The sequence below is a fragment of the Dromaius novaehollandiae genome, chromosome Z, assembly GCF_036370855.1.
Source record: "Dromaius novaehollandiae isolate bDroNov1 chromosome Z, bDroNov1.hap1, whole genome shotgun sequence".
NCBI classification, from domain to species: Eukaryota; Metazoa; Chordata; class Aves; order Casuariiformes; family Dromaiidae; genus Dromaius; species Dromaius novaehollandiae.
Window position 1 is genome coordinate 2,746,753 of NC_088132.1, and position 24,102 is coordinate 2,770,854.

Below are 24,102 nucleotides of genomic sequence, written 5' to 3' on the forward strand. Positions count from 1 at the left end.
GCTGCTGTGAGGCTAGGAGGCTTTCAGCGCTGGGCAGGCTGCTGGTCACCACGATGTCCCCATGTGCAGCACTTTTGTCTTGTCTGGACAGCACAACACCTCCAGTACCTTTTGGTGTGTGCAGGTGTGGCTGCCGTTTGCTGCAGACGCATCCGATACGTGGGGCACGTGCAAGTGGCCAGAAACACAGATGGCAATCGGACTGACATATTTCAGGAGTGAGAGAGGGGCAATGAGGCATGGCGAAGGGAACTGAGGCACTGAGATGCGGAGTGTCCAGTTGGCTGGGAATGTGGCGGTGTTGCTGTGGAGGGGCAACCTCCGTGCAGAAACCTCAGCGTGCAAAAGCTCAAGCCCGCTTCCCCGCCCAAAAAAGCCAGGAGAAATGCTCAGAGGGCTCAAGGAGCAGAAGCTGAGCCTCACGGGCTTCGAGCACACAGCGCCCACAAGGCTCGACAAAAAGCTGACAAGCTGCTCGCCCCATGTGTGTGCTCACCACTGCTCCCTTGACCCCAGGTCCTAGTAGCACCGCCTCTAGCACCAAGCCGGGCTACGCGCTGCCACCCACAATGCAGGCACAAACCAGGATGTTGCCAGTGGCAGCACCAAACTAAAACACGCTCCTGCCTATGCACAGCGAGTCTTAGCGCCATTCCCTGCTGCAGCATGGGCATGTCACACGACAGCAGCACATCGGAGGAGGCCCTCACAGAGACTGCACGGGGAACGCAGAGAGACAGGGGCTGCTCAGCCCATTAAGACCGCTCTGGCCTTGGTCTGCATCCTGAATGGCACTGCTTGCCTAAGCATATTGGGCACAGGAAGGCAGCAGCCCTTGCCATTCCTTGCCCAGCTGCCTCCCTGCTTCACAAGAGCCCCACGGCAGAAGGCCTTCAGTTATCCCAGAAGCTGTCACCAAGCAAAGGACTAGCCTTCCAGAAGCCTCGCCAATGCCTTCCTCTTCCCTCATCCCTCGCTGCTGCAGAGCAAAGCTTGCCCGAGGCCTGGCCGGCGAGAGACAAGCAGGAAAAAAGCATGCTTGTGCTGCCTCTTTGCAGAAACGCTCCTTGCCTGTTAGGCGCCATGCTGCGGGGTGCAGAAGAAAGCACTTGCCTCTCCCTCAAACACCTCCTCCGCCACCCAGGGCTCAAGGGCAAGAGCTGTGCCCACGTCAAACTTGCCTCCACATGGCTGGGGCAGCCACACAACGGGTGCTCCGCTTCCCTTCCTCCGCTCCCAAGAAGGAGCGCAAGGCCCACTCGCAGCTTACTACTTGCAGAGCCGCCCTGCGAAAAAGTCTCCAGGACCCAGCAGGGCTCAAAGGCAAGACCAGGGCAGAAGCCGAGCATGCCTCCGCAAATCGAGGGCAGCCACGCAAGAAGTGCCCTGCAAGACTTTCTCCCATCCCCAAACTTACACTAGGCCTACTCACGCATCACTACTAGGCGGGCCAAACTGCTAAATGCCTACCTAGCCTACCATCTACAGCTCTCAGGCAAGAGCTTAGGGCATGCTAAGATTCCTCGGCTTTGGGAGGGCAGCCATAAAGCACGTGCCCTGCCGCCATTCCTCCCTTGCTGACGATTTCACCACTGCTGCCCTCAAGATCTGCCCAGATGCCTGGGCCGGGGCATGTCCCAGCTCTCCAAGGGCATGACCCCCCCGCCACCCGGGAACACAAGTCCTTCTCACTAGGCTCAGCCTGCATTAGGCCAGTGATGCAGAGGGAAGGTGCAGCACCTGCAAGGCATGAGAGAGAGAGCCAGCGCCCCTCCCCGCCCAGGACCCCCAGCCAGGGTAGGGACGAGTCAGCAAAAGGGAGATGCAGCCAGGACAGGGCACTGGCCAGCTATCCGGGGCTCAAGGCTCTGGCCAGCTGGAGCCTGGGCATGAGGGAGCAGTGATGGAGCAGCATGGGCGAGCCAGGCACTTTGAAGCCACTTGAGACTCTGCCCCCGCATCTTCCCACAATGGGCTGGCAAAGGGGCAGAGCTGAGCCAAGGTGAGGGGGACAGCACGCCTCCTGCCCCAGGCTGTGCTGCCATTTCCTGGTCTCTGCTGCTGCCTGCGCAGGCCTCCTGGGAAGCCCTCGTTGCCGCTGCAGCATGCCTGAAGCGGGCACAGCTCAGGGACCAGACCCAGGCAGAGCAGCCCTGGAGGACTGGCGAATGCTTGGTAGGGAGAACGCCCACGGGCTCAGGCCGGACAAGGCCTTCGCCCCCACCAACAGCCGTACCTGGGGTAGGCAGCTGTGCCTCTGCTGTACTGCTCCAGCCCCAAGCCCACAGCCTGCACCTGCGTGCTCGATCCCTTTCCTCAAGCTCATCGCCCCGGGGGGCTCTTTGGCAGACCCCCCTCCCCCCCCCGACCTCCTGCCAGCTTGCTGCGACCTGGCATCCATCCCCACCTGGGCCTTGGCAGCACACAGGGTTCTCAGCACCCCCAGGCCACACGCTGACAGCTGTCCTCTCCAAACCTCAGCCCCACGTGGCTCCTGGCTGGGAGATGCCCGTGCCCTGATGCCCAGAAGGGAAAGAGAGGAGGTGCGGGGAGCAGGGCTTGGCCTGCCTCTTTGGGGAAGGCCTGTGGCAGCCCCGTGCTCTCTGCAGCTGGCAAGAGGCAGGAGCCAAGTGGACGACTACCTGTGTCAGAGCCTGCCGTACTTGGAGGACTCTCAGGCATCCTTGCGAGAGGTGGCCGTGAGGTTCCTTGGTGAGCCACACCCCCGGGGTCCCTCTGTTTGCAACTTGCTCCTAGGCCCAGCTGCCCCTGCCCGGCAGCAAGCCCTGTGGCTGCCAGGGCCCAGACTGCCTGGTGCAGGGCCTGGGCTTGCAGGAGCCCCGCTGGGTGGACGGGAGACTTGCTCGTTCCCACCCCAGCCCCCGAACCTCCCCCATCGGCTACTGTGCTTCCCTGGGCTCAGCCCCGCCAAAGGGGAGGAGGGTGTGTCGCGAAGCTGGCAGGGCCGGCGGGGAGCTGTGCTGCGGCGAGCGTGCTGGGGAGCGTCAGGTGTGAAGGCTGCTGTGTGCCTAGGGCTTGCCGGGCGACGCTTGAAGAACCCAAGGGAGGAGACGCTGCGGGATATCTGCAACGGTGAGTAAGAGCAGTGCCGTGCTGGCAGCGGTGGGCAGAGGGCAAGGGAGGTGGAGCGTGGGCAGTGTGCTGCAGTTGCCATGGCCTGCTACCATCCTCATCTTGAGAACTCCATGGAAACAGCCAGCATCAGGCCGGAACCTGCAGGCTCTGCGCTGCTGGCTCCGGAGAGCACGGGAGGGCTGGAAGTGTCCTCTGGGAAACGGCTCTGCTTGTGAGGAGAAGGAGGACAACAATCCCAGGCCCATGGTGCCCTTGCACTGGCGACCGCCTGAGCAGGCAAACAGTCTGGGTCGTCTGCAACAGTGTCATCATCCTGCTTCCCAGGATCCAGACCAGGGGGTGAGTTCAATGGCGTTGTGCCACCTGAAGCAGGACAGAAGCCCTTGGACGGGAGAGGTGCGTGCGTATGACTTCATCCATGCCCTCTTGGTGGTGGGCTGCCTGGGCCCTGCGGCTGATGCAGCCCAGCTGCTCCCCTGCTCCTACACTGGAAGGGTTTCCCGTTGCTTCCTGTGGCTGAGGAGCGTGGCAGGGTGGCGCGGTGCTTTGCTTGGACACCTGTCTGTGCCTGGAAGGACCCAACCCACGACACTTTGCCTTACTCTCTCGCTGCAGGGCGAATCTGTAGAGGTAGTGAAGAGCATCCGCAGCCCCACAGCTGGTCCTTGCCAGCACAGCAGAGGAGGAGTCGCCCCACCAGCTTCCCCAGCATGTGGAAGTCGTCCGTGGCAGCGAGGGCAGGCTTGTCTCTGACGCCATCAGAGGGGACGCAGGACTGGGGGAGGGCGGGAGCAGTGGGAGCAGGGCGAAGGTGAGGCGGTTGTGGGCGACACCTTGCTCACAGCCGTGATGAGAGGGCTGTGGCAGGGTGTGTCCCAGCCCATCCGCCTCTGCATACTGCCAGGTGTTTGGCCCAGCCAAGGGGCAACCTCGCCTCCCTCTGAGCAACCCCTGATCCTGCACAGCAGCCATGGCAAGGTGAGCAGGAGGCTGCCTCCCTGCCAAGGCTGAGGATTACCTGGCTTAGCACCAGGCTGATGGGGAAATGAGCCTGTCCCCAGTAGGGGCAGCATCCCATGCAGCCCTGTGGTCATTCAGAAATCGGCGGACTTCTCCGCAGCCGCGTCTTCTCCGTGGGAGAAGTCAACACCCCAGCGAGGAAGGAGGGGCGCCCCGGCAAACCTGGGCCTACACACAGCAGTCGCTCTTCCACAGAGCCCTGCCCAAAGTGGCCCCGAGGCTCGTCTGCTGGCCCCGTTGGCTTACCATTCTCTGAGAGGCCCTCAGAAAGCTGTGGGCGGCAAGCAGACCCAGCGCCTTCCCACTGCGCAGGCAGGAGCCATTGACGCTGCATGGCAGCGCTCACCGCGGCCCCTTGCTGGCCCCCACCAGCTCTCGGGACCACACTGCCACGCCTAAGCACAGGGCTTTTGGGGGGGCCTGGTCCTGTAGCAGAGCAGGTGATCTGAGCAGGTTTGTAAAGTGGGGCTTTGGCATCACAAGAGTCACCCGAAAAGCGCTAAGGTTGGGACAGTTCCAAAGGGACGGAGAATTTGTTGCTTGAAGAGCTGCATGCTACCCAGTGGCGGAAAGACTGGGGAAGCTTCTGAGGTCCGGAGGAAGCCTGTTTGCTGAGGCGGTGCGGCTGGGAAATCGGGAATGGGACATGAGCTGGGTTGGAGGGCGGGGGGCACACAGTTCTGCACCCTTTTCCCCAGGCCATGTGGTCAGCAGGCACGGGGTGGTCTTCACCTCTCCATCGCCTCTACCTTCCCAGAGAAGCGAGCTCACAAGTACATCTGTGGCTGCGGGCAGCACCTGCTCACTGGGTGGGGAGCAAAGCAGGATTTGGCTCTGCAGCTCACCTGCCAACAACCTCCTCCCATCCTGGTGGGGGAGGGTGGGGCGGGTGGTGGAAGCAGAAGCCACCCCTTCCCCTACAGCTGGCCTTCTTTTCTGGGACACTTTTTTGTTGTTGTTTTGTTTTTGTTTTTGCAGAAGTGGTAGACCTCTGACTGTGCGTCTGAGTGTGAAAAACCACGACCAAGCCCATGGTTTCTTTAAGCTCTACATACTGAAGGACTCGAGGCAGTGCTTGGCTGGGCAATATGCGTGTGCTGTCTGGGCAGCTTGCTGCTGTGAGGCTAGGAGGCTTTCAGCGCTGGGCAGGCTGCTGGTCACCACGATGTCCCCATGTGCAGCACTTTTGTCTTGTCTGGACAGCACAACACCTCCAGTACCTTTTGGTGTGTGCAGGTGTGGCTGCCGTTTGCTGCAGACGCATCCGATACGTGGGGCACGTGCAAGTGGCCAGAAACACAGATGGCAATCGGACTGACATATTTCAGGAGTGAGAGAGGGGCAATGAGGCATGGCGAAGGGAACTGAGGCACTGAGATGCGGAGTGTCCAGTTGGCTGGGAATGTGGCGGTGTTGCTGTGGAGGGGCAACCTCCGTGCAGAAACCTCAGCGTGCAAAAGCTCAAGCCCGCTTCCCCGCCCAAAAAAGCCAGGAGAAATGCTCAGAGGGCTCAAGGAGCAGAAGCTGAGCCTCACGGGCTTCGAGCACACAGCGCCCACAAGGCTCGACAAAAAGCTGACAAGCTGCTCGCCCCATGTGTGTGCTCACCACTGCTCCCTTGACCCCAGGTCCTAGTAGCACTGCCTCTAGCACCAAGCCGGGCTACGCGCTGCCACCCACAATGCAGGCACAAACCAGGATGTTGCCAGTGGCAGCACCAAACTAAAACACGCTCCTGCCTATGCACAGCGAGTCTTAGCGCCATTCCCTGCTGCAGCATGGGCATGTCACACGACAGCAGCACATCGGAGGAGGCCCTCACAGAGACTGCACGGGGAACGCAGAGAGACAGGGGCTGCTCAGCCCATTAAGACCGCTCTGGCCTTGGTCTGCATCCTGAATGGCACTGCTTGCCTAAGCATATTGGGCACAGGAAGGCAGCAGCCCTTGCCATTCCTTGCCCAGCTGCCTCCCTGCTTCACAAGAGCCCCACGGCAGAAGGCCTTCAGTTATCCCAGAAGCTGTCACCAAGCAAAGGACTAGCCTTCCAGAAGCCTCGCCAATGCCTTCCTCTTCCCTCATCCCTCGCTGCTGCAGAGCAAAGCTTGCCCGAGGCCTGGCCGGCGAGAGACAAGCAGGAAAAAAGCATGCTTGTGCTGCCTCTTTGCAGAAACGCTCCTTGCCTGTTAGGCGCCATGCTGCGGGGTGCAGAAGAAAGCACTTGCCTCTCCCTCAAACACCTCCTCCGCCACCCAGGGCTCAAGGGCAAGAGCTGTGCCCACGTCAAACTTGCCTCCACATGGCTGGGGCAGCCACACAACGGGTGCTCCGCTTCCCTTCCTCCGCTCCCAAGAAGGAGCGCAAGGCCCACTCGCAGCTTACTACTTGCAGAGCCGCCCTGCGAAAAAGTCTCCAGGACCCAGCAGGGCTCAAAGGGAAGACCAGGGCAGAAGCCGAGCATGCCTCCGCAAATCGAGGGCAGCCACGCAAGAAGTGCCCTGCAAGACTTTCTCCCATCCCCAAACTTACACTAGGCCTACTCACGCATCACTACTAGGCGGGCCAAACTGCTAAATGCCTACCTAGCCTACCATCTACAGCTCTCAGGCAAGAGCTTAGGGCATGCTAAGATTCCTCGGCTTTGGGAGGGCAGCCATAAAGCACGTGCCCTGCCGCCATTCCTCCCTTGCTGACGATTTCACCACTGCTGCCCTCAAGATCTGCCCAGATGCCTGGGCCGGGGCATGTCCCAGCTCTCCAAGGGCATGACCCCCCCGCCACCCGGGAACACAAGTCCTTCTCACTAGGCTCAGCCTGCATTAGGCCAGTGATGCAGAGGGAAGGTGCAGCACCTGCAAGGCATGAGAGAGAGAGCCAGCGCCCCTCCCCGCCCAGGACCCCCAGCCAGGGTAGGGACGAGTCAGCAAAAGGGAGATGCAGCCAGGACAGGGCACTGGCCAGCTATCCGGGGCTCAAGGCTCTGGCCAGCTGGAGCCTGGGCATGAGGGAGCAGTGATGGAGCAGCATGGGCGAGCCAGGCACTTTGAAGCCACTTGAGACTCTGCCCCCGCATCTTCCCACAATGGGCTGGCAAAGGGGCAGAGCTGAGCCAAGGTGAGGGGGACAGCAGGCCTCCTGCCCCAGGCTGTGCTGCCATTTCCTGGTCTCTGCTGCTGCCTGCGCAGGCCTCCTGGGAAGCCCTCGTTGCCGCTGCAGCATGCCTGAAGCGGGCACAGCTCAGGGACCAGACCCAGGCAGAGCAGCCCTGGAGGACTGGCGAATGCTTGGTAGGGAGAACGCCCACGGGCTCAGGCCGGACAAGGCCTTCGCCCCCACCAACAGCCGTACCTGGGGTAGGCAGCTGTGCCTCTGCTGTACTGCTCCAGCCCCAAGCCCACAGCCTGCACCTGCGTGCTCGATCCCTTTCCTCAAGCTCATCGCCCCGGGGGGCTCTTTGGCAGACCCCCCTCCCCCCCCCGACCTCCTACCAGCTTGCTGCGACCTGGCATCCATCCCCACCTGGGCCTTGGCAGCACACAGGGTTCTCAGCACCCCCAGGCCACACGCTGACAGCTGTCCTCTCCAAACCTCAGCCCCACGTGGCTCCTGGCTGGGAGATGCCCGTGCCCTGATGCCCAGAAGGGAAAGAGAGGAGGTGCGGGGAGCAGGGCTTGGCCTGCCTCTTTGGGGAAGGCCTGTGGCAGCCCCGTGCTCTCTGCAGCTGGCAAGAGGCAGGAGCCAAGTGGACGACTACCTGTGTCAGAGCCTGCCGTACTTGGAGGACTCTCAGGCATCCTTGCGAGAGGTGGCCGTGAGGTTCCTTGGTGAGCCACACCCCCGGGGTCCCTCTGTTTGCAACTTGCTCCTAGGCCCAGCTGCCCCTGCCCGGCAGCAAGCCCTGTGGCTGCCAGGGCCCAGACTGCCTGGTGCAGGGCCTGGGCTTGCAGGAGCCCCGCTGGGTGGACGGGAGACTTGCTCGTTCCCACCCCAGCCCCCGAACCTCCCCCATCGGCTACTGTGCTTCCCTGGGCTCAGCCCCGCCAAAGGGGAGGAGGGTGTGTCGCGAAGCTGGCAGGGCTGGCGGGGAGCTGTGCTGCGGCGAGCGTGCTGGGGAGCGTCAGGTGTGAAGGCTGCTGTGTGCCTAGGGCTTGCCGGGCGACGCTTGAAGAACCCAAGGGAGGAGACGCTGCGGGATATCTGCAACGGTGAGTAAGAGCAGTGCCGTGCTGGCAGCGGTGGGCAGAGGGCAAGGGAGGTGGAGCGTGGGCAGTGTGCTGCAGTTGCCATGGCCTGCTACCATCCTCATCTTGAGAACTCCATGGAAACAGCCAGCATCAGGCCGGAACCTGCAGGCTCTGCGCTGCTGGCTCCGGAGAGCACGGGAGGGCTGGAAGTGTCCTCTGGGAAACGGCTCTGCTTGTGAGGAGAAGGAGGACAACAATCCCAGGCCCACGGTGCCCTTGCACTGGCGACCGCCTGAGCAGGCAAACAGTCTGGGTCGTCTGCAACAGTGTCATCATCCTGCTTCCCAGGATCCAGACCAGGGGGTGAGTTCAATGGCGTTGTGCCACCTGAAGCAGGACAGAAGCCCTTGGACGGGAGAGGTGCGTGCGTATGACTTCATCCATGCCCTCTTGGTGGTGGGCTGCCTGGGCCCTGCGGCTGATGCAGCCCAGCTGCTCCCCTGCTCCTACACTGGAAGGGTTTCCCGTTGCTTCCTGTGGCTGAGGAGCGTGGCAGGGTGGCGCGGTGCTTTGCTTGGACACCTGTCTGTGCCTGGAAGGACCCAACCCACGACACTTTGCCTTACTCTCTCGCTGCAGGGCGAATCTGTAGAGGTAGTGAAGAGCATCCGCAGCCCCACAGCTGGTCCTTGCCAGCACAGCAGAGGAGGAGTCGCCCCACCAGCTTCCCCAGCATGTGGAAGTCGTCCGTGGCAGCGAGGGCAGGCTTGTCTCTGACGCCATCAGAGGGGACGCAGGACTGGGGGAGGGCGGGAGCAGTGGGAGCAGGGCGAAGGTGAGGCGGTTGTGGGCGACACCTTGCTCACAGCCGTGATGAGAGGGCTGTGGCAGGGTGTGTCCCAGCCCATCCGCCTCTGCATACTGCCAGGTGTTTGGCCCAGCCAAGGGGCAACCTCGCCTCCCTCTGAGCAACCCCTGATCCTGCACAGCAGCCATGGCAAGGTGAGCAGGAGGCTGCCTCCCTGCCAAGGCTGAGGATTACCTGGCTTAGCACCAGGCTGATGGGGAAATGAGCCTGTCCCCAGTAGGGGCAGCATCCCATGCAGCCCTGTGGTCATTCAGAAATCGGCGGACTTCTCCGCAGCCGCGTCTTCTCCGTGGGAGAAGTCAACACCCCAGCGAGGAAGGAGGGGCGCCCCGGCAAACCTGGGCCTACACACAGCAGTCGCTCTTCCACAGAGCCCTGCCCAAAGTGGCCCCGAGGCTCGTCTGCTGGCCCCGTTGGCTTACCATTCTCTGAGAGGCCCTCAGAAAGCTGTGGGCGGCAAGCAGACCCAGCGCCTTCCCACTGCGCAGGCAGGAGCCATTGACGCTGCATGGCAGCGCTCACCGCGGCCCCTTGCTGGCCCCCACCAGCTCTCGGGACCACACTGCCACGCCTAAGCACAGGGCTTTTGGGGGGGCCTGGTCCTGTAGCAGAGCAGGTGATCTGAGCAGGTTTGTAAAGTGGGGCTTTGGCATCACAAGAGTCACCCGAAAAGCGCTAAGGTTGGGACAGTTCCAAAGGGACGGAGAATTTGTTGCTTGAAGAGCTGCATGCTACCCAGTGGCGGAAAGACTGGGGAAGCTTCTGAGGTCCGGAGGAAGCCTGTTTGCTGAGGCGGTGCGGCTGGGAAATCGGGAACGGGACATGAGCTGGGTTGGAGGGCGGGGGGCACACAGTTCTGCACCCTTTTCCCCAGGCCATGTGGTCAGCAGGCACGGGGTGGTCTTCACCTCTCCATCGCCTCTACCTTCCCAGAGAAGCGAGCTCACAAGTACATCTGTGGCTGCGGGCAGCACCTGCTCACTGGGTGGGGAGCAAAGCAGGATTTGGCTCTGCAGCTCACCTGCCAACAACCTCCTCCCATCCTGGTGGGGGAGGGTGGGGCGGGTGGTGGAAGCAGAAGCCACCCCTTCCCCTACAGCTGGCCTTCTTTTCTGGGACACTTTTTTGTTGTTGTTTTGTTTTTGTTTTTGCAGAAGTGGTAGACCTCTGACTGTGCGTCTGAGTGTGAAAAACCACGACCAAGCCCATGGTTTCTTTAAGCTCTACATACTGAAGGACTCGAGGCAGTGCTTGGCTGGGCAATATGCGTGTGCTGTCTGGGCAGCTTGCTGCTGTGAGGCTAGGAGGCTTTCAGCGCTGGGCAGGCTGCTGGTCACCACGATGTCCCCATGTGCAGCACTTTTGTCTTGTCTGGACAGCACAACACCTCCAGTACCTTTTGGTGTGTGCAGGTGTGGCTGCCGTTTGCTGCAGACGCATCCGATACGTGGGGCACGTGCAAGTGGCCAGAAACACAGATGGCAATCGGACTGACATATTTCAGGAGTGAGAGAGGGGCAATGAGGCATGGCGAAGGGAACTGAGGCACTGAGATGCGGAGTGTCCAGTTGGCTGGGAATGTGGCGGTGTTGCTGTGGAGGGGCAACCTCCGTGCAGAAACCTCAGCGTGCAAAAGCTCAAGCCCGCTTCCCCGCCCAAAAAAGCCAGGAGAAATGCTCAGAGGGCTCAAGGAGCAGAAGCTGAGCCTCACGGGCTTCGAGCACACAGCGCCCACAAGGCTCGACAAAAAGCTGACAAGCTGCTCGCCCCATGTGTGTGCTCACCACTGCTCCCTTGACCCCAGGTCCTAGTAGCACTGCCTCTAGCACCAAGCCGGGCTACGCGCTGCCACCCACAATGCAGGCACAAACCAGGATGTTGCCAGTGGCAGCACCAAACTAAAACACGCTCCTGCCTATGCACCGCGAGTCTTAGCGCCATTCCCTGCTGCAGCATGGGCATGTCACACGACAGCAGCACATCGGAGGAGGCCCTCACAGAGACTGCACGGGGAACGCAGAGAGACAGGGGCTGCTCAGCCCATTAAGACCGCTCTGGCCTTGGTCTGCATCCTGAATGGCACTGCTTGCCTAAGCATATTGGGCACAGGAAGGCAGCAGCCCTTGCCATTCCTTGCCCAGCTGCCTCCCTGCTTCACAAGAGCCCCACGGCAGAAGGCCTTCAGTTATCCCAGAAGCTGTCACCAAGCAAAGGACTAGCCTTCCAGAAGCCTCGCCAATGCCTTCCTCTTCCCTCATCCCTCGCTGCTGCAGAGCAAAGCTTGCCCGAGGCCTGGCCGGCGAGAGACAAGCAGGAAAAAAGCATGCTTGTGCTGCCTCTTTGCAGAAACGCTCCTTGCCTGTTAGGCGCCATGCTGCGGGGTGCAGAAGAAAGCACTTGCCTCTCCCTCAAACACCTCCTCCGCCACCCAGGGCTCAAGGGCAAGAGCTGTGCCCACGTCAAACTTGCCTCCACATGGCTGGGGCAGCCACACAACGGGTGCTCCGCTTCCCTTCCTCCGCTCCCAAGAAGGAGCGCAAGGCCCACTCGCAGCTTACTACTTGCAGAGCCGCCCTGCGAAAAAGTCTCCAGGACCCAGCAGGGCTCAAAGGGAAGACCAGGGCAGAAGCCGAGCATGCCTCCGCAAATCGAGGGCAGCCACGCAAGAAGTGCCCTGCAAGACTTTCTCCCATCCCCAAACTTACACTAGGCCTACTCACGCATCACTACTAGGCGGGCCAAACTGCTAAATGCCTACCTAGCCTACCATCTACAGCTCTCAGGCAAGAGCTTAGGGCATGCTAAGATTCCTCGGCTTTGGGAGGGCAGCCATAAAGCACGTGCCCTGCCGCCATTCCTCCCTTGCTGACGATTTCACCACTGCTGCCCTCAAGATCTGCCCAGATGCCTGGGCCGGGGCATGTCCCAGCTCTCCAAGGGCATGACCCCCCCGCCACCCGGGAACACAAGTCCTTCTCACTAGGCTCAGCCTGCATTAGGCCAGTGATGCAGAGGGAAGGTGCAGCACCTGCAAGGCATGAGAGAGAGAGCCAGCGCCCCTCCCCGCCCAGGACCCCCAGCCAGGGTAGGGACGAGTCAGCAAAAGGGAGATGCAGCCAGGACAGGGCACTGGCCAGCTATCCGGGGCTCAAGGCTCTGGCCAGCTGGAGCCTGGGCATGAGGGAGCAGTGATGGAGCAGCATGGGCGAGCCAGGCACTTTGAAGCCACTTGAGACTCTGCCCCCGCATCTTCCCACAATGGGCTGGCAAAGGGGCAGAGCTGAGCCAAGGTGAGGGGGACAGCAGGCCTCCTGCCCCAGGCTGTGCTGCCATTTCCTGGTCTCTGCTGCTGCCTGCGCAGGCCTCCTGGGAAGCCCTCGTTGCCGCTGCAGCATGCCTGAAGCGGGCACAGCTCAGGGACCAGACCCAGGCAGAGCAGCCCTGGAGGACTGGCGAATGCTTGGTAGGGAGAACGCCCACGGGCTCAGGCCGGACAAGGCCTTCGCCCCCACCAACAGCCGTACCTGGGGTAGGCAGCTGTGCCTCTGCTGTACTGCTCCAGCCCCAAGCCCACAGCCTGCACCTGCGTGCTTGATCCCTTTCCTCAAGCTCATCGCCCCAGTGGGCTCTTTGGCAGACCCCCCCTCCCCTCCCCTCCCCGACCTCCTGCCAGCTTGCTGCGACCTGGCATCCATCCCCACCTGGGCCTTGGCAGCACACAGGGTTCTCAGCACCCCCAGGCCACACGCTGACAGCTGTCCTCTCCAAACCTCAGCCCCACGTGGCTCCTGGCTGGGAGATGCCCGTGCCCTGATGCCCAGAAGGGAAAGAGAGGAGGTGCGGGGAGCAGGGCTTGGCCTGCCTCTTTGGGGAAGGCCTGTGGCAGCCCTGTGCTCTCTGCAGCTGGCAAGAGGCAGGAGCCAAGTGGACGACTACCTGTGTCAGAGCCTGCCGTACTTGGAGGACTCTCAGGCATCCTTGCGAGAGGTGGCCGTGAGGTTCCTTGGTGAGCCACACCCCTGGGGTCCCTCTGTTTGCAACTTGCTCCTAGGCCCAGCTGCCCCTGCCCGGCAGCAAGCCCTGTGGCTGCCAGGGCCCAGACTGCCTGGTGCAGGGCCTGGGCTTGCAGGAGCCCCGCTGGGTGGACGGGAGACTTGCTCGTTCCCACCCCAGCCCCCGAACCTCCCCCATCGGCTACTGTGCTTCCCTGGGCTCAGCCCCGCCAAAGGGGAGGAGGGTGTGTCGCGAAGCTGGCAGGGCCGGCGGGGAGCTGTGCTGCGGCGAGCGTGCTGGGGAGCGTCAGGTGTGAAGGCTGCTGTGTGCCTAGGGCTTGCCGGGCGACGCTTGAAGAACCCAAGGGAGGAGACGCTGCGGGATATCTGCAACGGTGAGTAAGAGCAGTGCCGTGCTGGCAGCGGTGGGCAGAGGGCAAGGGAGGCGGAGCGTGGGCAGTGTGCTGCAGTTGCCATGGCCTGCTACCATCCTCATCTTGAGAACTCCATGGAAACAGCCAGCATCAGGCCGGAACCTGCAGGCTCTGCGCTGCTGGCTCCGGAGAGCACGGGAGGGCTGGAAGTGTCCTCTGGGAAACGGCTCTGCTTGTGAGGAGAAGGAGGACAACAATCCCAGGCCCACGGTGCCCTTGCACTGGCGACCGCCTGAGCAGGCAAACAGTCTGGGTCGTCTGCAACAGTGTCATCATCCTGCTTCCCAGGATCCAGACCAGGGGGTGAGTTCAATGGCGTTGTGCCACCTGAAGCAGGACAGAAGCCCTTGGACGGGAGAGGTGCGTGCGTATGACTTCATCCATGCCCTCTTGGTGGTGGGCTGCCTGGGCCCTGCGGCTGATGCAGCCCAGCTGCTCCCCTGCTCCTACACTGGAAGGGTTTCCCGTTGCTTCCTGTGGCTGAGGAGCGTGGCAGGGTGGCGCGGTGCTTTGCTTGGACACCTGTCTGTGCCTGGAAGGACCCAACCCACGACACTTTGCCTTACTCTCTCGCTGCAGGGCGAATCTGTAGAGGTAGTGAAGAGCATCCGCAGCCCCACAGCTGGTCCTTGCCAGCACAGCAGAGGAGGAGTCGCCCCACCAGCTTCCCCAGCATGTGGAAGTCGTCCGTGGCAGCGAGGGCAGGCTTGTCTCTGACGCCATCAGAGGGGACGCAGGACTGGGGGAGGGCGGGAGCAGTGGGAGCAGGGCGAAGGTGAGGCGGTTGTGGGCGACACCTTGCTCACAGCCGTGATGAGAGGGCTGTGGCAGGGTGTGTCCCAGCCCATCCGCCTCTGCATACTGCCAGGTGTTTGGCCCAGCCAAGGGGCAACCTCGCCTCCCTCTGAGCAACCCCTGATCCTGCACAGCAGCCATGGCAAGGTGAGCAGGAGGCTGCCTCCCTGCCAAGGCTGAGGATTACCTGGCTTAGCACCAGGCTGATGGGGAAATGAGCCTGTCCCCAGTAGGGGCAGCATCCCATGCAGCCCTGTGGTCATTCAGAAATCGGCGGACTTCGCAGCCGCGTCTTCTCCGTGGGAGAAGTCAACACCCCAGCGAGGAAGGAGGGGCGCCCCGGCAAACCTGGGCCTACACACAGCAGTCGCTCTTCCACAGAGCCCTGCCCAAAGTGGCCCCGAGGCTCGTCTGCTGGCCCCGTTGGCTTACCATTCTCTGAGAGGCCCTCAGAAAGCTGTGGGCGGCAAGCAGACCCAGCGCCTTCCCACTGCGCAGGCAGGAGCCATTGACGCTGCATGGCAGCGCTCACCGCGGCCCCTTGCTGGCCCCCACCAGCTCTCGGGACCACACTGCCACGCCTAAGCACAGGGCTTTTGGGGGGGCCTGGTCCTGTAGCAGAGCAGGTGATCTGAGCAGGTTTGTAAAGTGGGGCTTTGGCATCACAAGAGTCACCCGAAAAGCGCTAAGGTTGGGACAGTTCCAAAGGGACGGAGAATTTGTTGCTTGAAGAGCTGCATGCTACCCAGTGGCAGAAAGACTGGGGAAGCTTCTGAGGTCCGGAGGAAGCCTGTTTGCTGAGGCGGTGCGGCTGGGAAATCGGGAGGGGGACATGAGCTGGGTTGGAGGGCGGGGGGCACACAGTTCTGCACCCTTTTCCCCAGGCCATGTGGTCAGCAGGCATGGGGTGGTCTTCACCTCTCCATCGCCTCTACCTTCCCAGAGAAGCGAGCTCACAAGTACATCTGTGGCTGCGGGCAGCACCTGCTCACTGGGTGGGGAGCAAAGCAGGATTTGGCTCTGCAGCTCACCTGCCAACAACCTCCTCCCATCCTGGTGGGGGAGGGTGGGGCGGGTGGTGGAAGCAGAAGCCACCCCTTCCCCTACAGCTGGCCTTCTTTTCTGGGACACTTTTATTTTGTTGTTTTGTTTTTGTTTTTGCAGAAGTGGTAGACCTCTGACTGTGCGTCTGAGTGTGAAAAACCACGACCAAGCCCATGGTTTCTTTAAGCTCTACATACTGAAGGACTCGAGGCAGTGCTTGGCTGGGCAATATGCGTGTGCTGTCTGGGCAGCTTGCTGCTGTGAGGCTAGGAGGCTTTCAGCGCTGGGCAGGCTGCTGGTCACCACGATGTCCCCATGTGCAGCACTTTTGTCTTGTCTGGACAGCACAACACCTCCAGTACCTTTTGGTGTGTGCAGGTGTGGCTGCCGTTTGCTGCAGACGCATCCGATACGTGGGGCACGTGCAAGTGGCCAGAACCCCAGAAGGCAATCGGATTGACATATTTCAGGAGAGAGAGGGGCAATGAGGCATGGCGAAGGGAACTGAGGCACTGAGATGCGGAGTGTCCAGTTGGCTGGGAATGTGGCGGTGTTGCTGTGGAGGGGCAACCTCCGTGCAGAAACCTCAGCGTGCAAAAGCTCAAGCCCGCTTCCCCGCCCAAAAAAGCCAGGAGAAATGCTCAGAGGGCTCAAGGAGCAGAAGCTGAGCCTCACGGGCTTCGAGCACACAGCGCCCACAAGGCTCGACAAAAAGCTGACAAGCTGCTCGCCCCATGTGTGTGCTCACCACTGCTCCCTTGACCCCAGGTCCTAGTAGCACTGCCTCTAGCACCAAGCCGGGCTACGCGCTGCCACCCACAATGCAGGCACAAACCAGGATGTTGCCAGTGGCAGCACCAAACTAAAACACGCTCCTGCCTATGCACAGCAAGTCTTAGCGCCATTCCCTGCTGCAGCATGGGCATGTCACACGACAGCAGCACATCGGAGGAGGCCCTCACAGAGACTGCACGGGGAACGCAGAGAGACAGGGGCTGCTCAGCCCATTAAGACCGCTCTGGCCTTGGTCTGCATCCTGAATGGCACTGCTTGCCTAAGCATATTGGGCACAGGAAGGCAGCAGCCCTTGCCATTCCTTGCCCAGCTGCCTCCCTGCTTCACAAGAGCCCCACGGCAGAAGGCCTTCAGTTATCCCAGAAGCTGTCACCAAGCAAAGGACTAGCCTTCCAGAAGCCTCGCCAGTGCCTTCCTCTTCCCTCATCCCTCGCTGCTGCAGAGCAAAGCTTGCCCGAGGCCTGGCCGGCGAGAGACAAGCAGGAAAAAAAGCATGCTTGTGCTGCCTCTTTGCAGAAACGCTCCTTGCCTGTTAGGCGCCATGCTGCGGGGTGCAGAAGAAAGCACTTGCCTCTCCCTCAAACACCTCCTCCGCCACCCAGGGCTCAAGGGCAAGAGCTGTGCCCACGTCAAACTTGCCTCCACATGGCTGGGGCAGCCACACAACGGGTGCTCCGCTTCCCTTCCTCCGCTCCCAAGAAGGAGCGCAAGGCCCACTCGCAGCTTACTACTTGCAGAGCCGCCCTGCGAAAAAGTCTCCAGGACCCAGCAGGGCTCAAAGGGAAGACCAGGGCAGAAGCCGAGCATGCCTCCGCAAATCGAGGGCAGCCACGCAAGAAGTGCCCTGCAAGACTTTCTCCCATCCCCAAACTTACACTAGGCCTACTCACGCATCACTACTAGGCGGGCCAAACTGCTAAATGCCTACCTAGCCTACCATCTACAGCTCTCAGGCAAGAGCTTAGGGCATGCTAAGATTCCTCGGCTTTGGGAGGGCAGCCATAAAGCACGTGCCCTGCCGCCATTCCTCCCTTGCTGACGATTTCACCACTGCTGCCCTCAAGATCTGCCCAGATGCCTGGGCCGGGGCATGTCCCAGCTCTCCAAGGGCATGACCCCCCCGCCACCCGGGAACACAAGTCCTTCTCACTAGGCTCAGCCTGCATTAGGCCAGTGATGCAGAGGGAAGGTGCAGCACCTGCAAGGCATGAGAGAGAGAGCCAGCGCCCCTCCCCGCCCAGGACCCCCAGCCAGGGTAGGGACGAGTCAGCAAAAGGGAGATGCAGCCAGGACAGGGCACTGGCCAGCTATCCGGGGCTCAAGGCTCTGGCCAGCTGGAGCCTGGGCATGAGGGAGCAGTGATGGAGCAGCATGGGCGAGCCAGGCACTTTGAAGCCACTTGAGACTCTGCCCCCGCATCTTCCCACAATGGGCTGGCAAAGGGGCAGAGCTGAGCCAAGGTGAGGGGGACAGCACGCCTCCTGCCCCAGGCTGTGCTGCCATTTCCTGGTCTCTGCTGCTGCCTGCGCAGGCCTCCTGGGAAGCCCTCGTTGCCGCTGCAGCATGCCTGAAGCGGGCACAGCTCAGGGACCAGACCCAGGCAGAGCAGCCCTGGAGGACTGGCGAATGCTTGGTAGGGAGAACGCCCACGGGCTCAGGCCGGACAAGGCCTTCGCCCCCACCAACAGCCGTACCTGGGGTAGGCAGCTGTGCCTCTGCTGTACTGCTCCAGCCCCAAGCCCACAGCCTGCACCTGCGTGCTTGATCCCTTTCCTCAAGCTCATCGCCCCAGTGGGCTCTTTGGCAGACCCCCCCTCCCCTCCCCTCCCCGACCTCCTGCCAGCTTGCTGCGACCTGGCATCCATCCCCACCTGGGCCTTGGCAGCACACAGGGTTCTCAGCACCCCCAGGCCACACGCTGACAGCTGTCCTCTCCAAACCTCAGCCCCACGTGGCTCCTGGCTGGGAGATGCCCGTGCCCTGATGCCCAGAAGGGAAAGAGAGGAGGTGCGGGGAGCAGGGCTTGGCCTGCCTCTTTGGGGAAGGCCTGTGGCAGCCCTGTGCTCTCTGCAGCTGGCAAGAGGCAGGAGCCAAGTGGACGACTACCTGTGTCAGAGCCTGCCGTACTTGGAGGACTCTCAGGCATCCTTGCGAGAGGTGGCCGTGAGGTTCCTTGGTGAGCCACACCCCCGGGGTCCCTCTGTTTGCAACTTGCTCCTAGGCCCAGCTGCCCCTGCCCGGCAGCAAGCCCTGTGGCTGCCAGGGCCCAGACTGCCTGGTGCAGGGCCTGGGCTTGCAGGAGCCCCGCTGGGTGGACGGGAGACTTGCTCGTTCCCACCCCAGCCCCCGAACCTCCCCCATCGGCTACTGTGCTTCCCTGGGCTCAGCCCCGCCAAAGGGGAGGAGGGTGTGTCGCGAAGCTGGCAGGGCCGGCGGGGAGCTGTGCTGCGGCGAGCGTGCTGGGGAGCGTCAGGTGTGAAGGCTGCTGTGTGCCTAGGGCTTGCCGGGCGACGCTTGAAGAACTCAAGGGAGGAGACGCTGCGGGATATCTGCAACGGTGAGTAAGAGCAGTGCCGTGCTGGCAGCGGTGGGCAGAGGGCAAGGGAGGCGGAGCGTGGGCAGTGTGCTGCAGTTGCCATGGCCTGCTACCATCCTCATCTTGAGAACTCCATGGAAACAGCCAGCATCAGGCCGGAACCTGCAGGCTCTGCGCTGCTGGCTCCGGAGAGCACGGGAGGGCTGGAAGTGTCCTCTGGGAAACGGCTCTGCTTGTGAGGAGAAGGAGGACAACAATCCCAGGCCCACGGTGCCCTTGCACTGGCGACCGCCTGAGCAGGCAAACAGTCTGGGTCGTCTGCAACAGTGTCATCATCCTGCTTCCCAGGATCCAGACCAGGGGGTGAGTTCAATGGCGTTGTGCCACCTGAAGCAGGACAGAAGCCCTTGGACGGGAGAGGTGCGTGCGTATGACTTCATCCATGCCCTCTTGGTGGTGGGCTGCCTGGGCCCTGCGGCTGATGCAGCCCAGCTGCTCCCCTGCTCCTACACTGGAAGGGTTTCCCGTTGCTTCCTGTGGCTGAGGAGCGTGGCAGGGTGGCGCGGTGCTTTGCTTGGACACCTGTCTGTGCCTGGAAGGACCCAACCCACGACACTTTGCCTTACTCTCTCGCTGCAGGGCGAATCTGTAGAGGTAGTGAAGAGCATCCGCAGCCCCACAGCTGGTCCTTGCCAGCACAGCAGAGGAGGAGTCGCCCCACCAGCTTCCCCAGCATGTGGAAGTCGTCCGTGGCAGCGAGGGCAGGCTTGTCTCTGACGCCATCAGAGGGGACGCAGGACTGGGGGAGGGCGGGAGCAGTGGGAGCAGGGCGAAGGTGAGGCGGTTGTGGGCGACACCTTGCTCACAGCCGTGATGAGAGGGCTGTGGCAGGGTGTGTCCCAGCCCATCCGCCTCTGCATACTGCCAGGTGTTTGGCCCAGCCAAGGGGCAACCTCGCCTCCCTCTGAGCAACCCCTGATCCTGCACAGCAGCCATGGCAAGGTGAGCAGGAGGCTGCCTCCCTGCCAAGGCTGAGGATTACCTGGCTTAGCACCAGGCTGATGGGGAAATGAGCCTGTCCCCAGTAGGGGCAGCATCCCATGCAGCCCTGTGGTCATTCAGAAATCGGCGGACTTCTCCGCAGCCGCGTCTTCTCCGTGGGAGAAGTCAACACCCCAGCGAGGAAGGAGGGGCGCCCCGGCAAACCTGGGCCTACACACAGCAGTCGCTCTTCCACAGAGCCCTGCCCAAAGTGGCCCCGAGGCTCGTCTGCTGGCCCCGTTGGCTTACCATTCTCTGAGAGGCCCTCAGAAAGCTGTGGGCGGCAAGCAGACCCAGCGCCTTCCCACTGCGCAGGCAGGAGCCATTGACGCTGCATGGCAGCGCTCACCGCGGCCCCTTGCTGGCCCCCACCAGCTCTCGGGACCACACTGCCATGCCTAAGCACAGGGCTTTTGGGGGGGCCTGGTCCTGTAGCAGAGCAGGTGATCTGAGCAGGTTTGTAAAGTGGGGCTTTGGCATCACAAGAGTCACCCGAAAAGCGCTAAGGTTGGGACAGTTCCAAAGGGACGGAGAATTTGTTGCTTGAAGAGCTGCATGCTACCCAGTGGCGGAAAGACTGGGGAAGCTTCTGAGGTCCGGAGGAAGCCTGTTTGCTGAGGCGGTGCGGCTGGGAAATCGGGAGGGGGACATGAGCTGGGTTGGAGGGCGGGGGGCACACAGTTCTGCACCCTTTTCCCCAGGCCATGTGGTCAGCAGGCACGGGGTGGTCTTCACCTCTCCATCGCCTCTACCTTCCCAGAGAAGCGAGCTCACAAGTACATCTGTGGCTGCGGGCAGCACCTGCTCACTGGGTGGGGAGCAAAGCAGGATTTGGCTCTGCAGCTCACCTGCCAACAACCTCCTCCCATCCTGGTGGGGGAGGGTGGGGCGGGTGGTGGAAGCAGAAGCCACCCCTTCCCCTACAGCTGGCCTTCTTTTCTGGGACACTTTTATTTTGTTGTTTTGTTTTTGTTTTTGCAGAAGTGGTAGACCTCTGACTGTGCGTCTGAGTGTGAAAAACCACGACCAAGCCCATGGTTTCTTTAAGCTCTACATACTGAAGGACTCGAGGCAGTGCTTGGCTGGGCAATATGCGTGTGCTGTCTGGGCAGCTTGCTGCTGTGAGGCTAGGAGGCTTTCAGCGCTGGGCAGGCTGCTGGTCACCACGATGTCCCCATGTGCAGCACTTTTGTCTTGTCTGGACAGCACAACACCTCCAGTACCTTTTGGTGTGTGCAGGTGTGGCTGCCGTTTGCTGCAGACGCATCCGATACGTGGGGCACGTGCAAGTGGCCAGAAACACAGATGGCAATCGGACTGACATATTTCAGGAGTGAGAGAGGGGCAATGAGGCATGGCGAAGGGAACTGAGGCACTGAGATGCGGAGTGTCCAGTTGGCTGGGAATGTGGCGGTGTTGCTGTGGAGGGGCAACCTCCGTGCAGAAACCTCAGCGTGCAAAAGCTCAAGCCCGCTTCCCCGCCCAAAAAAGCCAGGAGAAATGCTCAGAGGGCTCAAGGAGCAGAAGCTGAGCCTCACGGGCTTCGAGCACACAGCGCCCACAAGGCTCGACAAAAAGCTGACAAGCTGCTCGCCCCATGTGTGTGCTCACCACTGCTCCCTTGACCCCAGGTCCTAGTAGCACCGCCTCTAGCACCAAGCCGGGCTACGCGCTGCCACCCACAATGCAGGCACAAACCAGGATGTTGCCAGTGGCAGCACCAAACTAAAACACGCTCCTGCCTATGCACAGCGAGTCTTAGCGCCATTCCCTGCTGCAGCATGGGCATGTCACACGACAGCAGCACATCGGAGGAGGCCCTCACAGAGACTGCACGGGGAACGCAGAGAGACAGGGGCTGCTCAGCCCATTAAGACCGCTCTGGCCTTGGTCTGCATCCTGAATGGCACTGCTTGCCTAAGCATATTGGGCACAGGAAGGCAGCAGCCCTTGCCATTCCTTGCCCAGCTGCCTCCCTGCTTCACAAGAGCCCCACGGCAGAAGGCCTTCAGTTATCCCAGAAGCTGTCACCAAGCAAAGGACTAGCCTTCCAGAAGCCTCGCCAATGCCTTCCTCTTCCCTCATCCCTCGCTGCTGCAGAGCAAAGCTTGCCCGAGGCCTGGCCGGCGAGAGACAAGCAGGAAAAAAGCATGCTTGTGCTGCCTCTTTGCAGAAACGCTCCTTGCCTGTTAGGCGCCATGCTGCGGGGTGCAGAAGAAAGCACTTGCCTCTCCCTCAAACACCTCCTCCGCCACCCAGGGCTCAAGGGCAAGAGCTGTGCCCACGTCAAACTTGCCTCCACATGGCTGGGGCAGCCACACAACGGGTGCTCCGCTTCCCTTCCTCCGCTCCCAAGAAGGAGCGCAAGGCCCACTCGCAGCTTACTACTTGCAGAGCCGCCCTGCGAAAAAGTCTCCAGGACCCAGCAGGGCTCAAAGGGAAGACCAGGGCAGAAGCCGAGCATGCCTCCGCAAATCGAGGGCAGCCACGCAAGAAGTGCCCTGCAAGACTTTCTCCCATCCCCAAACTTACACTAGGCCTACTCACGCATCACTACTAGGCGGGCCAAACTGCTAAATGCCTACCTAGCCTACCATCTACAGCTCTCAGGCAAGAGCTTAGGGCATGCTAAGATTCCTCGGCTTTGGGAGGGCAGCCATAAAGCACGTGCCCTGCCGCCATTCCTCCCTTGCTGACGATTTCACCACTGCTGCCCTCAAGATCTGCCCAGATGCCTGGGCCGGGGCATGTCCCAGCTCTCCAAGGGCATGACCCCCCCGCCACCCGGGAACACAAGTCCTTCTCACTAGGCTCAGCCTGCATTAGGCCAGTGATGCAGAGGGAAGGTGCAGCACCTGCAAGGCATGAGAGAGAGAGCCAGCGCCCCTCCCCGCCCAGGACCCCCAGCCAGGGTAGGGACGAGTCAGCAAAAGGGAGATGCAGCCAGGACAGGGCACTGGCCAGCTATCCGGGGCTCAAGGCTCTGGCCAGCTGGAGCCTGGGCATGAGGGAGCAGTGATGGAGCAGCATGGGCGAGCCAGGCACTTTGAAGCCACTTGAGACTCTGCCCCCGCATCTTCCCACAATGGGCTGGCAAAGGGGCAGAGCTGAGCCAAGGTGAGGGGGACAGCAGGCCTCCTGCCCCAGGCTGTGCTGCCATTTCCTGGTCTCTGCTGCTGCCTGCGCAGGCCTCCTGGGAAGCCCTCGTTGCCGCTGCAGCATGCCTGAAGCGGGCACAGCTCAGGGACCAGACCCAGGCAGAGCAGCCCTGGAGGACTGGCGAATGCTTGGTAGGGAGAACGCCCACGGGCTCAGGCCGGACAAGGCCTTCGCCCCCACCAACAGCCGTACCTGGGGTAGGCAGCTGTGCCTCTGCTGTACTGCTCCAGCCCCAAGCCCACAGCCTGCACCTGCGTGCTCGATCCCTTTCCTCAAGCTCATCGCCCCGGGGGGCTCTTTGGCAGACCCCCCTCCCCCCCCCGACCTCCTACCAGCTTGCTGCGACCTGGCATCCATCCCCACCTGGGCCTTGGCAGCACACAGGGTTCTCAGCACCCCCAGGCCACACGCTGACAGCTGTCCTCTCCAAACCTCAGCCCCACGTGGCTCCTGGCTGGGAGATGCCCGTGCCCTGATGCCCAGAAGGGAAAGAGAGGAGGTGCGGGGAGCAGGGCTTGGCCTGCCTCTTTGGGGAAGGCCTGTGGCAGCCCCGTGCTCTCTGCAGCTGGCAAGAGGCAGGAGCCAAGTGGACGACTACCTGTGTCAGAGCCTGCCGTACTTGGAGGACTCTCAGGCATCCTTGCGAGAGGTGGCCGTGAGGTTCCTTGGTGAGCCACACCCCCGGGGTCCCTCTGTTTGCAACTTGCTCCTAGGCCCAGCTGCCCCTGCCCGGCAGCAAGCCCTGTGGCTGCCAGGGCCCAGACTGCCTGGTGCAGGGCCTGGGCTTGCAGGAGCCCCGCTGGGTGGACGGGAGACTTGCTCGTTCCCACCCCAGCCCCCGAACCTCCCCCATCGGCTACTGTGCTTCCCTGGGCTCAGCCCCGCCAAAGGGGAGGAGGGTGTGTCGCGAAGCTGGCAGGGCTGGCGGGGAGCTGTGCTGCGGCGAGCGTGCTGGGGAGCGTCAGGTGTGAAGGCTGCTGTGTGCCTAGGGCTTGCCGGGCGACGCTTGAAGAACCCAAGGGAGGAGACGCTGCGGGATATCTGCAACAGTGAGTAAGAGCAGTGCCGTGCTGGCAGCGGTGGGCAGAGGGCAAGGGAGGTGGAGCGTGGGCAGTGTGCTGCAGTTGCCATGGCCTGC